Raw genomic sequence first — 16,829 nt, 5'->3', positions numbered from 1 at the left:
TTTCATACAATTTTGATTTCTGAACTTTTTGAAGTGTCGAAAAAGGAAAGAAAAAATTTGGGAACATTTTTCGAAAAAGGGTTGGAATATTAAATAATTGCAGCATTACAAAATTGTTCCTAATTTTAAATAAAAAAGAAAATCCAAATCTCAAGCTCTGCTATGTGTTTTTATATTATTTTGTGCTTTTTATGACAAGAAGCTGAGGTTGGTTTGTTGGCTAACAGGTTGTTGTTGGTAACCTGCGTTGCTCTAGGTCGCACGATCGTATCTGGTTTTTCCTTTTTTTCCGCGTGATAGGGAAACAACAGAAGCACGGTCGGTGGCCGGCCCATGCAGAGGTTTGCTTGTGCAAAACCCGGTCATCCTTCCGCAGAATGCAACGTATAGGGGCTCCCCGCATGGGAGAACGTGCATGCAATGACGACTCGATCCTATCCGGGACTCGGGCAGGCTCCATATGGGCTAGAGTTAGGCTGGTGGTTGGTGTGGCACTTATTTCAAGGTGGGAGGCAACCAAACTGGAGGTGGCGGCTGCTGGTTGGTGTGGCACAGATTTCAAGGCTGGAGGTAGGTGGAGGCTAGGGGCTAGAGTTAGGCAGGCAGGGAGGGATAATTTCACTTCTATAGCAAGGGTAACTAGGTTAGGGAATTAGGGTTTTTGCATCGATTCGAGTCATTTGATCGCAATCGAACAGCTCCGGTTGCGGGATAAGGTAGGTTGCGTTAGGTGGGTTGTGTAGAGGTGGTTGGTCTAAGAAGAGAGGGAGGTTTACGGTCCGTGACATTGTTTTATAAATTGAAAACGTCCGACGATTTACTCGCTACATTGCCGCTATAGGTTTAATGGTTCGGGTATCAAACGACCTCCGGATGCAACGAAAATTGGCACGCGGTTTACCTACCTTATATTTAGACCGCATGCCAAATGTTGACCCACTCCGAGAATATTTTAAATGCCCTTTTTTAAAAACAATAATTTATCGATGTCGCGGGTGCGTGCGTGTGTGGTTGGACACAATATGGTCAACGACAAGAACGGATAGAACCGGCAACTAAAAAGGGATGCAAGCTTTGAAAATATTGTTGGCGATGGAATGCCGATGCAATGTAGATGATGTGAATGATGCGATGATGAATGCGATAAGAAAATAAATCACACGGCGACAACGAAATAAAAAGGGAATCTTCTTGAGCGTTCATGAGTCAAAATGCACATATTGACTTGTAACGCCCAAGATGCGGTCCTATCCTTATTTTGGCGCGAGGGCCTCGACACGGATAGAAACGCATCTCGTTGTTTCGCAAGAATGGATATCGTTACAAGTACTTGTACTGAAAAGATGAGTATATGGAATTGGCTTACACTCGCCACAAGCTACATGAGAGTCACATCGGTACAACAATATACAGTCATCAAGAAGAAGAGTAGGGTCCGACTACGGACGAAAAAAAACGATAAAAGAACGACGTCCATCCTTGCTATCCCAGGCTGCCGGCCTGGAACACATCCTATAAGAAGAAGAAGAAGAAGAAGAAGAAGAAGAAGAAGAAACTTCAAATGAACAAGCATCGCCCTCACGTCATAATAGCACTCTACCTGTACCTGCAACTCGTGTTTGCTACTTCTTGAGCTTGCGTTGGTTTTTCCCGTGAAGAAGAAAGGGTGATGCAGCAAAGTAGAGATAAGTATTTCCCTCAGTTTGAGAACCAAGGTATCAATCCAGTAGGAGTATCAAGATGAGGCACCAATGGACCTGTGCAAAAACAAACAAACTTGCACCCAACGCGATAAAGGGGTTGTCAATCCCTTCGCGATTACTTGCAAGGTGAGATCTGGAAGTGATAAAAGGTAAATATAAATAAATGTGGAGCAAGGTATTTTTGGTATTTTTGTATGTAGGTCTGAATATATAATGTGTAAAATAGACCTGGGGGCCATAGTGTTCACTAGAGGCTTCTCTCATGATAACAGGTACTACGGTGGGTGAGTGAATTATTGTCGAGCAATTGACAAAATCGCACAAAGTCATGAAGATATCTAATTCAATGATCATACATATAGGCATCACGTCTGAGACAAGTAGACCGATACTTTCTGCATCTACTACTATTACTCCAAACATCGACGGCTATCCAGCATGCATCTAGTATATTAAGTTCATAACAAACAGAGTAACGCCTTAAGCAAGATGACATGATGTAGAGGGATAAATTCATGCAATATGCTATAAACCCCATCTTTTTACCCTCGACGACAACGACATGATGCGTGCCTCGCGACCCCTTCTGTCACTAGGTGAGGACACCACACGGTATGAACCCAAAACCAAGCACTTCTCCCATTGCAAGAATTATAGATCAAGTTGTCCAAACGAAACCCATAACTCATAGAGAATTACAAGGATACGAAATCATGCACATAAGAAATCAGAGGAGACTCAAATAATATTCATAGATAATCTGATCATAAATCCACAATTCATCAGATCTCGACAAACACACCGCAAGAGAAAGTTACATCGGATAGATCTTCATGAAGATCGTGGAGAACTTTGTATTGAAGATCCAAGAGAGAGAAGAAGCCATCTAGCTACTATCTATGGACCCGAAGGTCTGTGGTGAACTACTCACGCATCATCGGAGAGGCAATGGTGTTGATGAAGAAGCCCTCTGTGTACGAATTCCCCTCCGGCAGGGCACCAGAACGGTCCCCAGATGGGATCTCGCGGAGACAGAAGCTTGCGGCGGCGGAAAAGTATTTTCGTGGATCTCGTTGTTGGTTTCGGGATTTAAGGGAATTTATTGACGAATGAGGTAGGGCAAAGGAGGCAAGGGGGGACACGATCCTGCTAGGCGCCCCCCTGGGACGCGCCTAGGGGGCTCATGACCTCCCACGAGACTCCCTGCCTTGGTTCTCAAGTCTTCTGGGTATCTTCTGTTATGGAAAAAATCACCCCACAGGTTTTATTCCGTTTGGACTCTGTTTAATATTCTTTTCTGAAAAAGGTCAAAAACACGGAAAAAACAGAAACTGGCACTAGGCACTGAGGTAATAGGTTAGTCCCAAAAATTATATAAAATGGCATACAAATGCATATAAGACATCCCCAGTTGATAATATAATAGCATGGAACAATCAAAAAATATAGATACGTTGGAGACGTATCAAGCATCCCCAAGCTTAACTCCTACTCGTCCTCGAGTAGGGAAGTGATAAAGACCGAATTTTTGATGTGGAATGCTACCTAACATATTTGTTCGTTGTAACTTCTTTATTGTGGCATGAATGTTCAGATCCATAAGATTCAAAATAATAGTTTAATATTGACATGAAAACAATAATACTTCAAGCATACTAGCAAAGTAATCATGAACTTTTGAAATAACAAGGCCAAAGAAAGTTATCCCTAGAAAATCTTATAGTCTCGCTATGCTCCATCATCCCCCCACACCGAATTTAAATCATGCACAACCCCGGTATTGGCCAAGTAATTGTTTTCGCACTCTTACTTTCTCAAACCTTTTCAACTCTCACGCAATACATGAGCGCGAGCCATGGATATAGCACTATAGGTGGAATATAGTGTGGTGGAGGTTGTGAGGCAAAAAGGTGGAGATGGTCACATCAACTCGGCGTATCAATGGGCTATGGAGATGCCCATCAATAGATATCAATGTGAATGAGTAGGGATTGCCATGCAACGGATGCACCAGAGCTAAAAGTGTATGAAATCTCAAAATTAAAACTAGTGGGTGTGCACCCAACTTGCTTGCTCACGAAGACCTAGGGAAATTTTGAGGAAGCCCATCATTGGAATATACAAGCCAAGTTATATAATGAAAATTCCCACTAGTATATAAAAGTGAAAAAACAAGAGACTCTCTATCATGAAGAACACGGTGCTACTTTGAAGCACAAGGGTGGAAAAGATAGTAGCATTGTCCCTTCTTTCTTTTTCTCTCATCATTTTTTGTTTGGGCTCTTTGGCCTCTTTTTTTCATTTCATTTTTTTCTCTTTTTTGTGGGCATCTTTGGCCCCTTTTTTTATTTCCTCACATGGGACAATGCTCTAATAATGATGATCATCACACTTTTATTTACTTACAACTCAATACTTAGAACAATAATGACTCTATATGAAATGCCTCCGGGAGTGTACCCGGATGTGCAACGGTTTAACTTAGCGTATGACGTTGAAACATCTCGCTAGCTATCTTACGACATGCAATGGCAAAATGAAAATGATGACACATGTCATGAGACGGAACAGTGGAAGTTGCATGGCAATATATCTCGGAATGGGTATGAAAATGTCATAATAGGTAGGTATGGTGGACGTTTTGAGGAAAGTATATGGTGGGTTTGTGCACCGGCGAAAGTTGCGCGACACTAGAGAGGCTAGCAATGGTGGAAGGTGAGAGTGCATCTATACCATGGACTCACATTAGTCATGAAGAACTCATATACTTATTGCGAAAGTTTTATTAGTAATCGAAACAAAATGCTAAACGCATACTCCTAGGGGAAGGGTTGGTAGGTGTTAACCATTGCGCGATCCCGACTGCCAAACAAAGGATGACAATCAATAAATAAATTATGCTCCGACTTTCTAACATAGCGGTTCACCATACGTGCATGCTACGGGAATCACTAACCTCAACACAAGTATTTCTAGAGTCACAACACCCTACTAACATAACTCTAATATTACCATATCCATATCTCAAAACTAATTGTGAGGAATCAAACTTCTCTTAATAATCAATGCACTTGAATATGAAAGTTTTTTATTATATCCTCTTTGGATGCCTATCATATTTAGGACTAATTTCATAGCACATGCCAATTACCAAGTTACTTAGAGAGAGCACTCTCAAAATGATATAAGTGAAGATCGAGAGTTTTTATTTCTACAAAATATGACACCGCCATGCTCTAAAAAGATTAAAGTGAAGCACTAGAGAAAAATTATCTAGCTCAAAAGATATAACTGAAGCTCATGGGAGCTAAATTGCCTAGCTCAAAAGATATAAGTGAAGCTCATTGAGTATTCTAACAAATTCACAATGAGTGCATGTCCCTTTCAAAAAGGTGTGCAGCAAGGATGATTGTGATAAAACAAAAATCAAAGACTCCTATAATACACGACGCTCCAAGCAAAACACATATCATGTGGTAAATAAAAATATAGCTCCAAGTAACGTTACCGATGGATTGAAGGCGAAAGAGGGGATGCCTTCCCGGGGCATCCCCAAGATTAGGCTTTTTGGTGTCCTTGAATTTGGCTTGGGATGACTTGGGCATCCCCAAGCTTAGGCTGTTTCCACTTTTTATTCCATTGTCCATAAGAACATCACCCAAAACTTGAAAAATTCACAACACAAAACTTAAACAGAAACTTGTGATATCATTAGCATAGGAAAACAAACCACCAACTTTTTAGGTACTGTAGTAAACCTGATTTCCATTTAGATTGATGTTATATTACTGTATTATCACTTCTCCATGGCTCGTACCCCCCGATACTAACCATAGTTTCATCAAAATAAGTAATCAACACAACAAAAATTGAACAACCTGTAGCAATCTGTATATTTCGTATACCTCTGCTATCCCAAAAATTCTGAAAAATTATGCAAATTAGGGCAATTTGGATATCAATCAGCAGCAAAAAGAATCAACTCAAAAGCTCTTTCTGGGTTAGAATTTAAAATAATTTCGTGAGCACAAAGTTTCTGTCTTTTTCACCATGATTAAACAACTATCACCAAAACTAATCATAAAGGTTCTACTTGGCACAAACACTAATTAAAACATAAAAAGAACACAATCATAATAGCATCATGATGGTGTGGACTCAATGAAACAGAAAGTGAAAAGCAAAAATAATTTTATTCATTGGGTTGCCTCCCAACAAGCGCTATCGTTTAACGCCCTTAGCTAGGCGTAAGGCAATAGAATCAAGTATCGTCATCTTTAGTTCTCAAACCATAAGTAGCTCTCATAATGGATTCATAAGGCAATCTTATTTTATTTCTAGGAAAGTGTTTCATGCCCTTCTTTAATGGAAATTGAAATTTAATATTCCCTTCCTTCATATCAATAACAGCACCAATAGTCCTAAGGAAAGGTCTACCAAGAATAATGGGACATGTCGGATTGCAATCAATATCAAGCACAATGAAATATACAGGCACATAGTTCCTATTTCCAATAATAAGAACATCATTGATCCTTCCCATATGTTTCTTAATAGTAGAATCCGCAAGATGCAAATTAAGAGAGCACTCATCAATCTCATTGAAACCTAGAACATCACATAAAGATTTTGAAATTGTAGAAACACTAGCACCCAAATCACACAAAGCATGGCATTCATAATTTTCAATCTTGATTTTTATAGTAGGTTCCCACTCATAATGAAGTTTTCTTGGAATAGATATTTCCAACTCAAGTTTCTCTTAAAGAGACTTCATCATAGCATCAACGATATGATTGGTAAAAGCCTTATTTTGGCTATAAGGATGTGGAGAGTTTAGCATGGATTGCACCAAGGAAATACATTCAGTCAAAGAGCAACTATCATAATTAAATTCCTTGAAATCCAAAGTAGTAATTTCATCACTATTCAAAGTTTTGATATCCTCTACTCCACTTTTAGTATTTTTAGCATCAAGATAAATAGACTCCGAATCATTGGGGCATTTCTCAACCAAAGTGGATTCATATCCAGCCCCATCATCATTAAGATTGACATTAGAAAACAAGGATTCAATAGGAGTAACACCAAGCACTTTAAGATCTTCGTGATTCTCATCACGAGAACACGCCTTTTTAAGCCATTCATGTCTAGCACGAATTTGGGCGGTTCTTTCTTTACTCTCACTCATAGAAACACGCATAGCTTTCAAAGTTTCATCCATATTAATCTTGGGAGGAACACATCTCAATTTCAAAGCATCTATATCAAGAGACATTCTATCAACAGTCCTAGCCAAGTCGTCAAATTTAAGTAGTTTTTCTTCTATGGAAGCACTGAAAATCTTTTGCGAAGTAATAAACTCTTTAATATTACTCTCAAGATTAGAGGGTACTTTATTATAATTTCCATGAGCATTGTTGTAGGAATTGCCAAAATTATTAGGGGGATCACTAGGAAAAGGCCTAGGATTAAAGTTACCTCTATAAGCATTGTTGTTACCAAAATTATTCCTACCAACAAAATTAACATACAAATTTTCATTGCAATTCTCAATCAAGGAAGATAAAGGCATATCATTTGGATCTAGAGGAGCACTTTTACTAGCAAACAACTTCATTAACTCATCCATCTTAGCACTCAAAGAGTTAATTTCTTCTATGGCATGCACTTTTTTACTAGTAGGTGACCTTTCAGTGTGCCATTGAGAATAATTTGTGATAATATTATCTAGGAGTTTTGTAGCTTCTCCTAGTGCGATTTCCATAAAAGTTCCACCAGAGGCGAAATCCAAGATATTTCTAGAAGCAAAATTCATACCAGCATAAAAAATTTGTATAATATTCCAAAGACTTAGGCCATGAGCGGGACAATTTCTAATCATCAATTTCATTCTCTCCCAAGATTGTGCAACATGTTCATGATCTAGTTGCTTAAAATTCATGATATCATTACGGAGAGAGATAATCTTAGCAGGTGGAAAATACTTGGAAATAAAGGCATCTTTACACTTGTTCCATGAATCAATACTATTTTTTGGATAAAGATGAAAACCAAGTTTTTGCTCAATCTCGTATTGAGAACGGAAATAGCTTCAATTTAATCATATCATTATCCACATCTTTCTTCTTTTGCATATCGCATAACTCAATTGAGGTATTAAGATGGGATGCGGCATCCTCACTAGGAAGGCTGGAAAATTGCTCTTTCATAACAAGATTCAACACGGCAACATTAATTTCATATGAATCCGCACTAGTCGCGGGAGAAATTGGAGTACTAATAAAATCATTGTTATTAGTATTAGGGAAGTCACACAATTTAGTGCTCTCAGACATGGTGACTTAGCAAGCAGACAAGCACACAAGCAAATAGAAAGCAAGCAAAAGAAAGGGAGAACGAAAAAGGAAAATATTTTTGTAAATTTTGTTTTAGAAGTAGGGGAGAGGAAAACGAGAGGCAAAAGGCAAATAATGTAAATGCAATAGATGAGTTTGCGATATGTACTTGGTAGATATGCCTCACTAGAATACTCCTCGGCAACGGCGCCAGAAATTCTTCCTGCTCCTTCTTGAGCTTGCGTTGGTTTTTCCCTTGAAGAGGAAAGGGTGATGCAGCAAAGTAGAGATAAGTATTTCCCTCAGTTTGAGAACCAAGGTATCAATCCAGTAGGAGTATCAAGATGAGGCACCAATGAACCTGCGCAAAAAGAAACAAACTTGCACCCAACGCGATAAAGGGGTTGTCAATCTCTTCACGGTTACTTGCAAGGTGAGATCTGAAAGTGATAAAAGGTAAATATAAATAAATGTGCAGCAAGGTATTTTTGGTATTTTTGTATGTAGATCTGAATATATAATGTGTAAAATAGACCCGGGGGCCATAGTGTTCACTAGAGGCTTCTCTCATGATAGCAAGTATTACGGTGGGTGAACGAATTACTCTCGAGCAATTGATAGAATCACGCAAAGTCATGACGATATCTAAGGCAATGATCATACATATAGGCATCACGTCTGAGACAAGTAGACAAATACTTTCTGCGTCTACTACTGTTACTCCACACATCGACCGCTATCCAGCATACATCTAGTGTATTAAGTTCATAACAAACAGAGTAACGCCTTAAGAAAGATGACATGATGTAGAGGGATAAATTCATGCAATATGATATAAACCCCATCTTTTTACCCTTGATGTCCACAACATGATGCGTGTCTCGCTACCCCTTCTGTCACTAGGTGAGGACACCCCACGGTATGAACCCAAAACCAAGCACTTCTCCCATTGCAAGAATTATAGATCAAGTTGGCCAAACGAAACCCATAACTCGAAGAGAATTACAAGGATACGAAATCATGCATATAAGAAATCAGAGGAGACTCAACTAATATTCATAGATAATCTGATCATAAATCCACAATTCATCGGATCTCGACAAACACACCGCAAAAGAAAGTTACATCGGATAGATCTCCATGAAGATCATGGAGAACTTTGTATTGTAGATCCAAGAGAGAGAAGAAGCCATATAGTTACTAGCTATGGACCCGAAGGTCTGTGGTGAACTACTCACGCATCATCGGAGAGGCAATGCTGTTGATGAAGAAGCCCTCCGCGTCCGAATCCCCCTTCGGTAGGGCACCAAAACCGTCCCCAGATGGGATCTCGCGGAGACAGAAGCTTGCGGCGGTGGAAAAGTATTTTCGTGGCTCTCCCTGTTGGTTTCGGGATTTTAGGGAATTGATAGGAGAAAGAGGTAGGGCAAAGGAGGCAAGGGGGGCCCACGAGCCTGCTAGGCGCCCCCTGGGGCGCGCCTAGGGGGGCTCGTGACCTCCCATGAGACTCCCTTCCTTGGTTGTCAAGTCTTCTGGGTATCTTCTGTTATGGAAAAAATCATCCCGCAGGTATTATTCCGTTTGGACTCCGTTTAATATTCTTTTCTGAAAAAGGTCAAAAACACGGAAAAAACAGAAACTGCACTAGGCACTGAGTTAATAGGTTAGTCCCAAAAATGATATAAAATGGCATATAAATGCATATAAGACATCCCAAGTTGATAATATAATAGCATGGAACAATCAAAATTTATAGATACGTTGGAGACGTATCAGTGTTCTAGTAATCTATGAGCCACAAGGGACTCAGCAATATCATTTCCAAAGGTATCAAGACTAGCAAATCTTAATAGGTGAGGTATGGTTAAGTGGTGAGGTTGCGGCAAGCGACTAAGCATTACTTGAGGTGGCTAACTTACGAGTACAAGAATAAGAGGGGGATGATCTACGCGTAACGGACGTGAACCACTGATGATCAAATGAATGATCATGAACACCTACTTACGTCAGACATAACCCCACTGTGTCCTCAATCGGAGAAGGAGCTCACGAAAGAGACAGTCATGGTTAGGCACTCAGTTGGCATATTTTAATTAAGCTTACTTCAAGTTATCTAGAACCCGATGTTAAAAAAAGTTTCCACGTTGCCACATAACCGTGGGCACGACTTTCTGAAAGATTTAACCCTGCAGGGGTGCTCCAACTAGTCCATCAGGAACTACCACACGCTGCGACATAATGACCTCAATCAGGGAAACCCGTGATATCCCCGGGTTCCTATTGGAAAACAACAACCTCGAGATAACCCAAAGCATCCCCGGAATCCCTCGCACAAGATGCCCGAGAAAGGTAAAACAAGTCCAGCAAGACCGCCCGGCGTGTTGACGATCCTAATAGGAGACACGTATCTCGTTCTCAGGACACGACGGATGAGCACTACGTACGGTGGCCATATGGACATCCCCCGAGTTGCCCCGGGTGGCCCCGCAAGTGGCTCTGTTTTGGACCTGCACCATCAGCACTGGCCCTCCCTGTATTATGTTGAATTACTCCTCGGGTAGCGCTAACTCCCTATGTTTTTCAGTATTAACAGAATTATTATGTTGGGAAAATATAGTACCAATGTTGGGCCTTGCTAGACGAGCTTTATCCCAAAATGAGAATCTACGGGGTCCCCACAACAACCTCAAGTATGTTAGGAGCGCTCATTATGGAACATAACACCGGTAGCCGAAACTAAGGCGGCAAAGGTGGAACAAAACACCAGGCTAGAAGGCCGAGCCTTCCACCTTTTACCAAGTATATAGGTGCATTAAATTAATTAGCAAATAAATATGGTGATATAACAAGGAACACATGTTGTCACATGGAAGCAACTGCACCTGCAACTAGCAATGCTAAGAAATGGTTAAGCAAGCGGTAACATAGCCATACGGTGGTTTGCTAGGTTGTAGAAGGTTGAAGGTTTTTCATGGCAATGTTGAGAGGCTGACATTTAACATGTGGTAGGCAATGAGACATGGCGATAGAAACGAAACAACTAGCATGTCAATGATAGTAATGGTATCTAGGGAAATGGTCATCTTGCCTGAGATCCCGCTTCAAGGAAGAATGACTCCGTGAAGTAGACGAATTGATGTAGTCGAACGAGTCCTCACTTTCCGACACGCTTGCGGAACTCTACCGAGACGAAGCAAACTGGAAACAAGAATCAACACACGATATTCACCACGCGATGCACAACACGAATGATGCATGAGCGGTTACATTTATGCACAGTATGACACGCAGTTCGCACAATCAAACACTACACATTAAGTGAAGTTCAATATGCAACGAGTTGCATATCGACGAAACTCCACCTTTAATTATTTAGTTTACTTCCGATTAATTACGAGGCAATATTAAATGTTGGTTAAACATGGCAATAGGTGAAGCGTAATTAACCTACCTATCTAGGCATTTTAAATGAGGTCTCGGAAACGACTTATAGCATCTCCGGACTGACCCCATACGTTAATTTATAATTATGTCCAGACCTGAACTAACACGTTTTAATATTTTTTTAAACAGACAAATAAATAGGTTCGCGTGATTCTACGCGTCCTTCCAATCAAATTTACACATAGAGATCACGGAGCTATGGTTCAAAAGATATGATCACCGCAAGGTATGATGCCATGAATGTAATATGTATACAAATGACAGCCACAAACATTCCAACCCAAGAAGGCAGCAACATAATATGAAACTACACGAAATTCTAAGAAAGTTTTATGTAGGACACGATCAAAACGGAGCAACGGTTCAACAAATACAAGCTAAACAAGAAATAGCTACAATCTGCCCAAAACAACAACATGTCATTTTCTACACCCTAAAACAACAAGCTACACAATTCTAAAGTGCTCAAACAAGACATGAGGCAGTAGTGGTCAAGATGCACAACAACACCCTACTAAATACAACTAGCATGGAAGCATGGAACACTAGGAAAAGAACTCACAAAATGGCATCCCGCACACAGTTTCGGACTTAGTGAAAATAACACTGCTGACAGTGTAGTTCTCAACCAGAAGGCATATTAACAGCAGTAAAACAGTAGTAAAACTATATTAATGGCATGCAAATTTATAGCATGCTAGAGAATCTTAAGGACTACAAATAAATCCAGTGCACCAACCTCAAAGGAGGTGTAGATCACTAGCAAAACTCATGGCAAGACAACAACAAAACATAACAGATTTCAGACTTAGAAATATTTTAGCATCTCCAAATCAGCATTATTTTATAGTAAGTTGACAACAAGCAAACAACATCTAAACATGGATTTCTAAGGAAACCAAAAATACCAGGGGCTAGCCTACATATCCAAGAGCATATCTCTAGTTCATAACTCATGCATATCATGCACGAAATAAATCCCACAAAATAAATAAGAGGGCAACATGGCAAAATATCATGCACGCTAACTTACTCGAAAGGCAAAACTAAATGCACTGTTAAATTCTATGGATTTTTCTACCCCGAAAACATATATAATATGTGGGGTTGAAAAAAAAATAACTCCACACATATATGCGAGAATATGTCCTAAACACGACATAGCAAACTATTGATAGCTCCTACATGCAAAAATGCAAGCAACTACTCTAAAATACATGGCAAAGGGTCACGAACATCGTGAAAGTTTATCTATGGGATTTGAACAAACCGGATGCGCACAAAAATATCTACGCAACAATTAACCTATTAGGACATCACGTAAATCTAGTCAAACAGCGGGTCAAACAACTACAAACATGCAGGCAAGTTGAAAAATATTGTTCTATGCGAAAAACTACACAAGTTACATATATCATTTGGTGCGATCCGAAGCACGGTTTAAAAGATACAGACGTCTTAAAATATCTTAATTTCCTGAAATTAAATATATTCGCAATCCTAAAAAAATAACTAACGGGCCTAGTCTACCTTATCGGGCCAAAACAGGCAGGGCACAGCTACCGTCTTGCGCCATGGTGAGGGATAGAGGGGCAGGGAGGTTGGCTCACCTTGGGCCGAGGCCCGGCTGGAGAGGAGCATGGCTGGCTGGGCTAGGCCTAGAGGCCCACCTAGCCGCGGTAAACGGGGTTCATCCCCTCGCACGACAGGCGGCCATGGCGCTGCAAACATCGGTGACGGCGAGGCACCAGGGCGGCATCCCGGCAAGGGGGCGGCTGCAAGCGGCGAGGGAGGTCGAGGGCGGCGGGCTCCGGCGGGATCCGGGCCCAGGCGACGGTAGGAGGGAGACCAGCGGTGGAGGATCTTTGGTACCATCCATGGTCGTTCTGCAGGTAAGGGAGACGAGAGAGGCAGCCTGGGGGGCGGCGGCGCGAGCAGCTGCCGGCCAGAGCAGCTGCTGCTCGGGCGAGATCCTTCGGTAGCACTCCGACGAGGGAGGTCAACGAGGGGCAGAGGAGCTCGTTCCTGGTTGCGGCAGCGGGCGCGCTAGGATGCACGCGCTGATGAGGCTCGGCCCAAATCGAGCCCGGGGCGGGCAAGATCTGGTTTCCATAGGCCCGCGCGCGAGGTGTGAGAGGGGAGGCGGCCAGGGTTTGTGGACGGCACGGAAAACGAGGCAGGAGGTGGGATAGGCTAAAATAGGCACGGGGAGCTGCTTAAATAGGGTAGGGAGGCTAGGGTTAGCAGTTTTCAGCTTCGATTTCGACCGTAGGATCAGAATCAGACGGTCCCGATCGCAGGGGTGGCTAGGTGGGCTGTGTAGAGTTGCTAGGCGGAGGTGAGAGGGAAAACAGGCGACCTGTGACACATGTTTCAAAATACCGAAAAACGTCCGACGATAAACCGAAGACGGTGCCGCTACGGACGACCGTTCGGGTACCAAACAGACTCCGATTGCGACGAAAATTGGCAGGTGGCTTAACTATATTAAAATAAGACCACACGCAAAGTTTCAACCCAACCCGAGAATATTTTATACTCACTTTTGAAAACAATATTTTAAAGACGTCGCGGGCACGTGCGTGTGTGGACGGTCTCAAAACAGTCAACGACGATAACCGAGAGAACCGACAACTAATAACGGACGCAAGTTTGAAAATTGGCGGCAACGGAGTGCCGATGCAATGCTAATGATGCGAATGATGCAATGATGAGTGCGACAGACAAAAATAATAACACGGCGACAACGGGATAAAAGGGGAATCTTCTGGGGCGTCGGTCTTGGGCTGTCACACGACTCCCCCAAGCTTAGACCTCACTTGTCCTCAAGTGAAAGCCGAACTCGATAATAATTACCACATGATTTGAGAGAGAGGTGTCGATAAAATAGAATACGGACATGAGGGCATCATGAATATTGACATAGCGACAAGGTTTTCATCATATAACTTCTCATAAGCAAGTTACAATTCATCCACAATATTTGAAGTATAAGGCATGATCACTATTGACAATCAACAAACCATGTTCTTAGTTATTTAGACGATCGTAACTCCTTATATTCTAGAGAAGAGTATATGTAAGAGCTTTTGAAGCTAGTGTTTTCGTTGGACACTGATACTTGTAATCTGCGTTGGGTTTTCCGTGAAGGGGAACGGGTTATCGCAGCACAATGTGTGTAAGTATTTCCCTCAGTTATGAAACCATCATTTATCGAACCAAAAGTAATATCAACCACAACCATCTTGAGAGGCTTCACACAAAAGAACAAACAACTTGCACACAATGTGGACAAGAAGGTTGTCGATCCTCTTGTCTTGTTATTTGCAAGCAAGTGAGGTGTCTAGATAATAACAGATGGCAACATAGAATAAAAAAAATAAAATGGCAGCAAGGTAATGAAAGTTTTATCAATATGTTGTGAATAGACCGAGGGTTTCCCTAATGGCATCTCTCATGAAAATTAGCATACGGTGGGTAAACAAATTACTATTGGGCAATTGATAGGAAAGCGAATAGTTATGCGATATTCAGGGCAATGATCATATGTACATAGGCATGACGTCCATAAAAAAATATGTTGACTCTTGTCTACACCTATTACAATTACTCCAGTCATCGACCGCTATCTAGCATGCATCTAGAGTATTAAGTAAAACAGAGTAATGCATGGAGAACAATGACATGATGTAGACAAAGTAAACTCAAGCAATACGAATAAACCCCGTCGTTTTTTCCTTAGTAGAAGCAAAACAAAGAAGCATCTTCTCCCCTTATGTCACTAGGATATAGAAATTCACCAGGTTGAACCTACCACAACAGACCTCTCTCATCAAAGAAATATCGATCTAGTTGGCCAAACTATTTCAATAGATCGGAGATAACTATGAAGCTACCATAATCATGCACATAAGAACCATATAAGTATTTTGAGGAGACTCAAATATTTATCATGAATAATCTGAACATATACCAACAATTCATTGGACCCCAACAAATACACCACACAAAATGAATTACATCATATGGATCAAAGCAAAGATGTGATGATAATTGTATTGAAGATCAAATAGAAAGATAGATAGATAGGTAGATAGAGATAGAGATTGCCATCTACGTACTGGTCATGGACCCGTAGGTTTGCGGTGAACTACTCACACATCATCTTGAGGGAAGCAAGGTTGATGAAGTGGCCCTCCGTGATCGATCCCCCCCTCCGACAACGTGACGGAACAAAGCTCGGATGGTCTCCCGCCGGAACACAAACTTGCGGTAGCGTAAAAAGTGTTTCGGGACTCCATCTATTTTTAGGGTAGATGATAATTTATAAGCCAAAGAACAGAGTCGGGAGGGCCACGAGGGAGGCACAAGCCATCAGGTCACCCCGTCAGGCCCTTCCCTATTGGCTTGTGGGCTCCTCGTGAGGCCTCGAGCCTTATTGCGACGCTCGTTGGTCTTATTTTGCTCCATAAAAAATCACCAATTTTTTTAGGGCAATTGGACTTCGTTTGTTATGGAAAACCTGAAAAGTGAAAAACACACAAAAAACAACAAGTGGCACTAGGCATTGGTTCAATAGGTTAGTGGTAAAAAATAATATAAATTGGTAAAAAAAATACCCCAAAAGTATTCTAGCATGATAATATATCAGCACAGAACAATAAAAAAATTATAGGTACGTTGTAAACGTATCAAGCGTCCCCAAGCCTAATTCCCGCTCATCCTCGAGTAGGTAAATGATAAAGACAGAATTTTTTATGTGACATTATATCCATGATGTAACCTTATGCATGTATGCTCATTGAGAAACAATACTTATAGGTATAAGTAGCAAATCATTAATTTTTTAAAGTATACGATCCTCAAAGATTGTTTTACCCCATCCATCTTTATTACATTAGCAAGGCATGGCTCAATCTACACCATATTAATACAATCTCATGCACCACGGTGTTCAAGACAAGCAATTGGCTCATACTTTTTCAATATGCATCATCCTTCTATTCTTCACACAATACATGAGCGTGAACCATTGGACATAGCATAAAGGTGGAATAGAAGATGGTGGTATGTTTACAAGGGGTAAAAGCGTAGAAGATACTCTCACATCAACTAGGCGTGCCAACGAGCTATCGATATGCTCATTGATAGATATCGATGCGAGGAAAATGGATTTCCATGCAAAATATGCACAAGAGCTATAAGTGTATGAAAGCTCCACTAAAGCTAAGTGGGGTGTGCATCCAACTTGCTTTCTCATGAAGATCTTGGGCATTTGAGAAAGCCCATCATCGGAATATACAAGCCAAGTTTATGAACAAGTGATTCCTACTAGCATATGAAT

Source organism: Hordeum vulgare, chromosome 7H (genome assembly GCF_904849725.1).
Source record: "Hordeum vulgare subsp. vulgare chromosome 7H, MorexV3_pseudomolecules_assembly, whole genome shotgun sequence".
Taxonomy (NCBI): domain Eukaryota; kingdom Viridiplantae; phylum Streptophyta; class Magnoliopsida; order Poales; family Poaceae; genus Hordeum; species Hordeum vulgare.
Note: the sequence above shows the minus strand (reverse complement) of the source record.